Raw genomic sequence first — 7,427 nt, 5'->3', positions numbered from 1 at the left:
ATTACATTCAATAAATAGTACAGCTTTAAATTCCAGTTTAGATAAAATGATAACGATTGTTTTGTGTTTTGTGAGGCAGCCTTTTAGGAAAGAAGGGTGAGTGTTACAAACTTACCAGGAAGGATTTTGGAGACCAAACACTTTTGGAGTTCAGTGTTCAATTTTCTCAGTTGTTCCAGTTCACTAATGGCTTCTTGATATTTATGCCCAAGTACTGTGTGCTTCTTCTTTAATTCATCAAATTCAGATTTGGCAATTAATTCATCATCACTGCCACTAGATGTTTCATCATCCAGCAGAATCCTCTGCCTCTTTGATTGACTATTAGAGGCACACAGTGGCTGGATTCTTTTCTGGCTTTGCCGCTCTTTTAAAATTTCTATTAGTGAGGCCCGCTTTCCCTCAATAATGCTTGCCTTTTGTGACATCTGCAAATAATAATAGCACATAACATCTCACTTGCTCTTATCATATATATATATATATATATATATATATATATATATATATATATATATATATATATATATATATATATGCATGCACATATATACTTACAGCAGTATCTTCAATTTCTTTCCTTTCTGAGTTTCTCTGGCTCTCCACAGGATTTCTCTCCAGTAACTTTGGAACCCGAATCCTTTTCCCTGCACCTAGAATGTCCTCTATTTCTTCAGAAGTGTCTGTGAAGAAAAATATGTAACACTTTAAACCGTAATACTGGTCAGGCACACTCAAGTCTTCCCTCTTATAATTTTTATATATGATTATATAAAATTTATATACAAAAAATTAATACAAACATTTATATTATGCTCAGTTTCTTTTTCATGCTGAATGTCGAACCCAGAATGATAGTTTAATCATTGAATGTTCAGTATTTGTCTTATACAAATGGCTCAGCTAAAACATGAAAATCACAGTTTACAGACCTCCGTGTTTAATTATAATTAAAGAGCAGATATTGTCAGTGCGCTTGCGGCATTTTGGTCCTCAAAAGGGAAGTGAAAAGTTCTCCACCAACATTCTCAGTTAAGTATTACCCAAGAACAGGTAGAAGGCAGCCTTTCGGTTAAATCGTGCCCTTTTAAACTTGATCAACTAATATGATTCTCAGACCAGACTAATTATAAGAATGTAAAAAATGAAAGACAACGCATGGGATGTTGCATCGGCTGTTGGTGCAGAAGGTAAGTCTTTTGTTTTATAAATATATTTTAACGAGCAAGGTGGTCCATGGTCGCCAGGCTACCGCACGCGACACAACTAACTATATAAAGGCTTATTAGGTCTTATTAGGTTCGTAGATGATGTTGCTGAGTAACCCTCTTAATGGTAACACGAGTAGCACAACCTGCTAACTAATATCCAGTCTTGACAGTGTAGACAGCTTCATACAGACAGATCAAAGTAACATTTAATGAACAGACCACGGACGATTTTGATCGCTGCGACAGGTAATGTTTTGTAGATCCCGGTTCGGGTAACTTGTAGCCAAATTGTATCAGATAGCGACAAGTTTAACTCACGTCGTACGTCAAACAAAATGTTGAATTGTTATTATTATACGATATACTATTATTCTGTATTATAAAAACGTTAGCTACTTACCTTTTAGCATCAAGATTTGGCCAGCGAATAACTCCCCTTTCCACAGAATCCAGTATGCGTGTACTGCAGAATAGTCTTCTGTATTTTTTGGGTCAAAGTTTTTGATGTCTTTAATATGTACAATATTTTTTACTCCGTCTTCGATGTATTGTACGTAGGCAAACATTTTATTAATGCGAAAAAATCTTAAGGAAAGAACAAGGAAAAATATGAGAGAGCTAGGTGGCTAACAAACTTGTAATGGTATTCGAACGCAGCCTCCATTCGAACAATTCTGAGGCTCGCGCAGCTCATCAGTGCAGGACCAGAGCCGTAGAAAGAGAGAGTTGCGACACTCTGTGATCTCGCCGCTCAGAGGTCACGTGGTTCATGGAGGACCGTATAGTTCCAATCAAACACGAACACTGAATGGTTTTAAACGGGAAAGACATCTGCGGTTACCGTATTTCTGGTAAATATTACAACATACAGGGTTGCCAACACGCATTTGACCGTTTTCACACGCTCTCACGCCACACTTCCGATATCTCACGACGAAAAAAAATATCCAGTTTATTTACCTCAGAACCACAGATGTGATTCAATACGTTACTAGCTCGCTAGCTCTGGCGCCATCCACCGGCGATATAACACTTAATCTGCTTTATATCAACTTAATATTTATATCAACTTTCAATAAATATTTATTGATATAATTTTTATAGTATCTTTGAACAAAACTAGAGTTACAAATAGCCTGTTGAAGCAGCCTGCACTATTAAAGGTTCAGGCATAGATTTATTTAGTCCACAAAACAACACTAAAAACACATTATTCTGTAGTCTACACTACAACACTAAAATAACATCATTAAATACATAAATTAATTCATTAGCCACATTACAACACAAAAAAAACCTCATTAAATACATAAATTAATTCATTAGCCACATTACAACACTAAAATAACATTATTAAATACATAAATTAATTCATCCCTAACATTTTCGTTTCACATCAAACTTCTACAGAACTTCTACAGATATACTTCTACAGATACAGGAATATTGGGGGAAGTGTTTGACATGCTTAAGCTGAAGGTAGATAGCCTAAATGAGATGGAGAAGGAATGTGTGCTGACTCTTGATGAGATGTCAATCACACCAAGCGTGGAACTGCACCTGGGAACAGGAAAGCTTTATGGGGATGTGACTTTACCTGGCCACACAGGAGAAGCAACGCATGCATGTGTTTTTATGTTGACAGGGAGCACAACACGCTGGAAACAAGTAGTGGCTTACCACTACAGTGGTAACTCCACTGATGGGGCAGTTTATAAACCACTCATTTTAGACATTATTCACAGAGCAGACTCCATAGGGCTACATGTTATTAATATCACCACTGACATGGGCAGCCCTAATCGGGCAATGTGGAAGGCTTTCGGAGTGGACCATAATAAAACATCTATTCCACATCCAGCAAAACCAGACAGAAGGCTATACTTTATGCCAGATGTCCCACATCTAGTTAAGAACTTGAGAAGTGCCCTTGTCCGTGGACAGACGTTTACAATTCCTCCAGATATAGTGGAGAGGGAGAAGCTCTCTTCCTGTGAAGCTTTGATTGGCCCGTTGCAAGATTTGGTGGCTTTTCAAGAGGGGATGACACTAAAAAAGATCACATAAAACCACTCCACTGATGCTCCACTGGTCTGGTCATCACACCACTGGCCTAAAAAAAATATTTTAAATGTTATGATGGTAATGACAATCCTAAGCATCATACGTAATTAAATAAAAAAAAGTGTTACTAAATTGTGTTGAGATTATATATAGAGCTGTTGATTGTTGCATCCTGTATAAATAGTGGTCATCCATGTACAAGCAGCTGGTTTTATCACCTGTCACTGAAACACTAGCTAATTAATTAATCAACCAAAGAGTAACTTCATTACAATCCAACCATCTTTTCTACTTCAGATAGTTACCATTAATTACAATATGATCAAATCTATATAGGTATTACTGAATTTAACAATTATCCTAATGACTGAATACTCTGAGGCTAATGCACCGCTAAGCGATTCCTGCTTTTAATAGCATAGCTAATGCTAGCGAAGTGTAATTTAAGCTAACGGCATTTAAAATGCAGAAATAAACTAACAACAAGTGACCACTTAACTATAACAGTAATACTAATCACATATATGGAGGATTATATAGGAAACGATGAATAATTCATTAACTTACCAGAAAAACAGCCGCGGAAATGCTTCAAATATACGCAGTTCAATGATGGAACTATAGCATGTTTGGAACTATTGGTCTCCCCATGGCACGTTTACTTCCGCATTCCTGAATTACAATAGGAGTCTATGTGAGTGTCGCAACTCTCTCTTTCTACGGCTCTGTGCAGGACATTAAAGTATGACACGGTGATGCGATTTTATAGCCAGCAATAATGAGGACACACAGACACATACATATATAATTATGCTGTGTGTGTGTGCGTGCGTGTGAATATGTGTATATATATTAGTGGTGGGCCGTTAACGCCGATAACGGCCGACCACTAATTAAATTTAACTCGCTTGCAGACCGTTTTTATCTGTATATATATTCATGAACATTTACCTGACGCATTTTAATGTTGCTTTGTGTTTCAGGTTTGAAAAGTGCTGGAATTTAGGCTAAAGTACATTAAAATGTTGAAATTACGTTAACAAATACGAGCCTCTTGTAATTCCAGGACGAAACATGAGAGAACGTGAAGACGTTAAGATTGAGCGTTTTGAAAATAAACAACCATCAAATAATGTGATAAAAAAGCGAATTATTTTGAATCATTTCGAGTATATGTATTAATATTTAACTTAATTATGTTTATCATGCTGGAAAATATTGAAATGGACCTTGAAAGTGCCGTACAAGTGCTTTAATTCCACCTTGTATAGGTGTATGAACCCTGCAAACATGACTTTGTCGATCGCGCTGAAGCGCAGCGCACGCGCGAAGTTACAAAATTCGACAGGTGCACGACCGCGCGAGGCACTCGCGCACGGGCGGAGCCTCAGCGATTACGTAATTTTCGCCGCGCGGACCCTCGCGCCGCTCGCGGCGTGTGAATATTTAACTGAATTATGTTTATCAAGCTGGAAAATATTGAAATGGACCTTGAACCCACTAAACATTAGACTTCTTATGGACGTGCAGATCAAGTCTATATTGCGTCCGTCGGTCCAAGACCAATTCTGGACTTCTACTCGACGTGCAAACTAGGTCCGTTATTTGGACGTCTAACTATGACCCCACTTGGACGTCGATATGCAGTTAAACACTTGAACGTCGGAATTTCAACGTCACGGAGACGTCTAAGAAGGGTACAGAAATGTACATGATACATAATATTTGTTTTTTTATATTAATGAACATTTCTAAATGTTGAGTAAAGCGGTATGAGAAAATTTGTCTTTTGGGCGATAAACACTTTTGCTCGACTCCGTCAACCTAAAACTCCATGTCCTCAATGGTGCAGCCTGTGAACTGTAATAAATCCATATTATTATACATTATTTAATGTAGACACGTATAAGAAAATGTATGTATTATCAAAATATTTGTTTATATATAATATTTATGTATAACTATTATGTTAAATACAATCAATTGACTATGATACAAAAGTGAGCCTACATAAAAAGCTCGAGCGAGTTGCCTCGCGCATTTAGGAGTTTAAATTAAAAAGAAATCCGTTACTTTTTACAGTTATTTACTGGCGATTTCAAGGTAACATTAACAACTGGTCTTTAACAAACCTCAAAATATTAACCTAAAATGTTTATATGTTGTAGTAACAGATCAATAGATATAATCACATTACCTTGTACTTTTGTAATGGATTTTTGTAAGGTTTGTTACGTTTTAACGTTAGCCAAAAGGCTAGCTAGCTACTCACGTATTGGATGGAATTTACCACAGACATTACTACTTTTATAAGTTGGCGTTTTGGCCAGTGATCAATAAAAATGAAGGTGGAAAGAAATTGGAAATGCCATTCATGTGATTTATTTGTAAAGCATATACAATTGTAACGTGTGTAACTGGTGCCAGAAGGTGGCGGACCTGTTTATTGTTCCCGTTCATCTTTCTGAAGTTCGTTAGGCTCAGCAGATTTGAACCTTACACTTTTGTATACGTTTCCAGTTATCTGCTGCGACGGAAAGGAAGCTAGGAAAATTTACCAGGACAAAATGCTACCTTCTAAAATGGCACTAGTTGTGCACAGAAACTATGAATCCCCATGGAAATTGTGTTTTAAGAAAGCATTTCCTTCGATATTACAGCTCTATTTAGAAATAGCTGTTGGTAGGCTTATAAAAACGATGTCTAAAAGGAGTCAACGTTTTACGCAAAAAAGACCTACACAAGACTTCATTTGGACTAGAAATGGCCCTTATCCGGACGTCCCGGGGTCGTCGATACACGACGTGCAGAAGACGTCGGAAAAAAGACGTCATCTGGCGTCACAGTCTGCACCTTCAGGGGACCAAAATCCGACGTGCAAAAATGACTTGGAAAAGACGTCGTTTCAACGTATCTTTGCGCAGTGGGAAAGTGCCGTACAAATGCTTTAATTCCACCTTGTATAGGTGTATGAACCCTGCAAACATGACTTTGTCGATGGCGCTGAAGCGCGGCGCGCGCGCGGAAGTTGCAAAATTAGAGAGGTGCACGACCTCGCGCAGCGACAGCGCGCGAGGCACTCGCGCACGGGCGGAGCCTCAGCAATTACGTCATTTTCGCCGCGCGGACCCTCGCCGCTCGCGGCGCGTCAATATTTAACTTAATTATGTTTATCATGCTGGAAAATATTGAAATGGACCTTGAAAGTGCCGTACAAGTGCTTTAATTCCACCTTGTATAGGTGTATGAACCCTGCAAACATGACTTTGTCGATCGCGCTGAAGCGCAGCGCGCGCGCGAAGTTACAAAATTCTAGAGGTGCACGACCGCGCGAGGCACTCGCGCACGGGCGGAGCCTCAGCGATTACGTAATTTTCGCCGCGCGGACGCTCGCGCCGCTAGCGGCGTGTCAATATTTAACTTAATTATGTTTATCATGCTGGAAAATATTGAAATGGACCTTGAAAGTGCCGTACAAGTGCTTTAATTCCACCTTGTATAGGTGTATGAACCCTGCAAACATGACTTTGTCGATCGCGCTGAAGCGCGGCGCGCGCGCAAAGTTGCAAAATTCGAGAGGTGCACGACCTCGTGCAGCGACAGCGCGCGAGGCACTCGCGCACGGGCGGAGCCTCAGCGATTACGTCATTGTCGCCGCGCGGACCCTCGCGCCGCTCGCGGCGCGTCAAGTATAAACCAGGCTTCAAGTATAAACCAGCTTAAAGCCTGCCCTGCTGGAAAAACCAGCTCATACTGTAGTGAAGACTAAACTTGAGAGTTAGAGCTGGTCACTGGTCTACCCTCTTTTGCTATATTCAACCCCGGTGTGTCGGCCAGAACACCACTTGAGGCCAAAATGCATTCAACTCTTTATTCTTCAGTTCAAGGCAGGGATATGAATGTGAGGTGTGTGTTACAGGATGGCTGTGTATAGTGCAAATGTGTAGTTGTGTGTGTGGTTCTGAAAATACAAATACAGATATGAGATGTATAATCTCCATTTACAGATAACAAGCACAAATAGAATAAACAGTACAACTGGTGCCTTTGCACCCTCTGGTGGCGAATATATGCAATTGTCTTAATGACTTAATAACGCTGTACAACGAAATATGTAACTACTCATAACAGCGAAATAGTATGCTATGTAAA

General features: G+C 39.3%; 1 long non-coding RNA gene across 1 annotated transcript; it reads right to left on the bottom strand.

Moving 5' to 3' along the window:
• Positions 1-2,831: 2,831 nt before the first annotated feature.
• On the bottom strand, positions 2,832-3,924 carry LOC143482185 (uncharacterized). The gene is made up of 2 exons (XR_013122152.1): positions 3,843-3,924; positions 2,832-3,324 (listed from the first exon to the last, which is right to left on the bottom strand). It is a non-coding gene; the product is annotated as an uncharacterized LOC143482185 (long non-coding RNA).
• Between the last annotated feature and the right edge of the window lie 3,503 nt (positions 3,925-7,427).

The sequence above is a fragment of the Brachyhypopomus gauderio genome, chromosome 18 (genome assembly GCF_052324685.1).
Source record: "Brachyhypopomus gauderio isolate BG-103 chromosome 18, BGAUD_0.2, whole genome shotgun sequence".
Classification (NCBI taxonomy): Eukaryota; Metazoa; Chordata; class Actinopteri; order Gymnotiformes; family Hypopomidae; genus Brachyhypopomus; species Brachyhypopomus gauderio.
The sequence above is the reverse complement of the archived record's forward strand: the minus strand, read 5'-3'. Positions and strand labels throughout refer to the sequence as shown.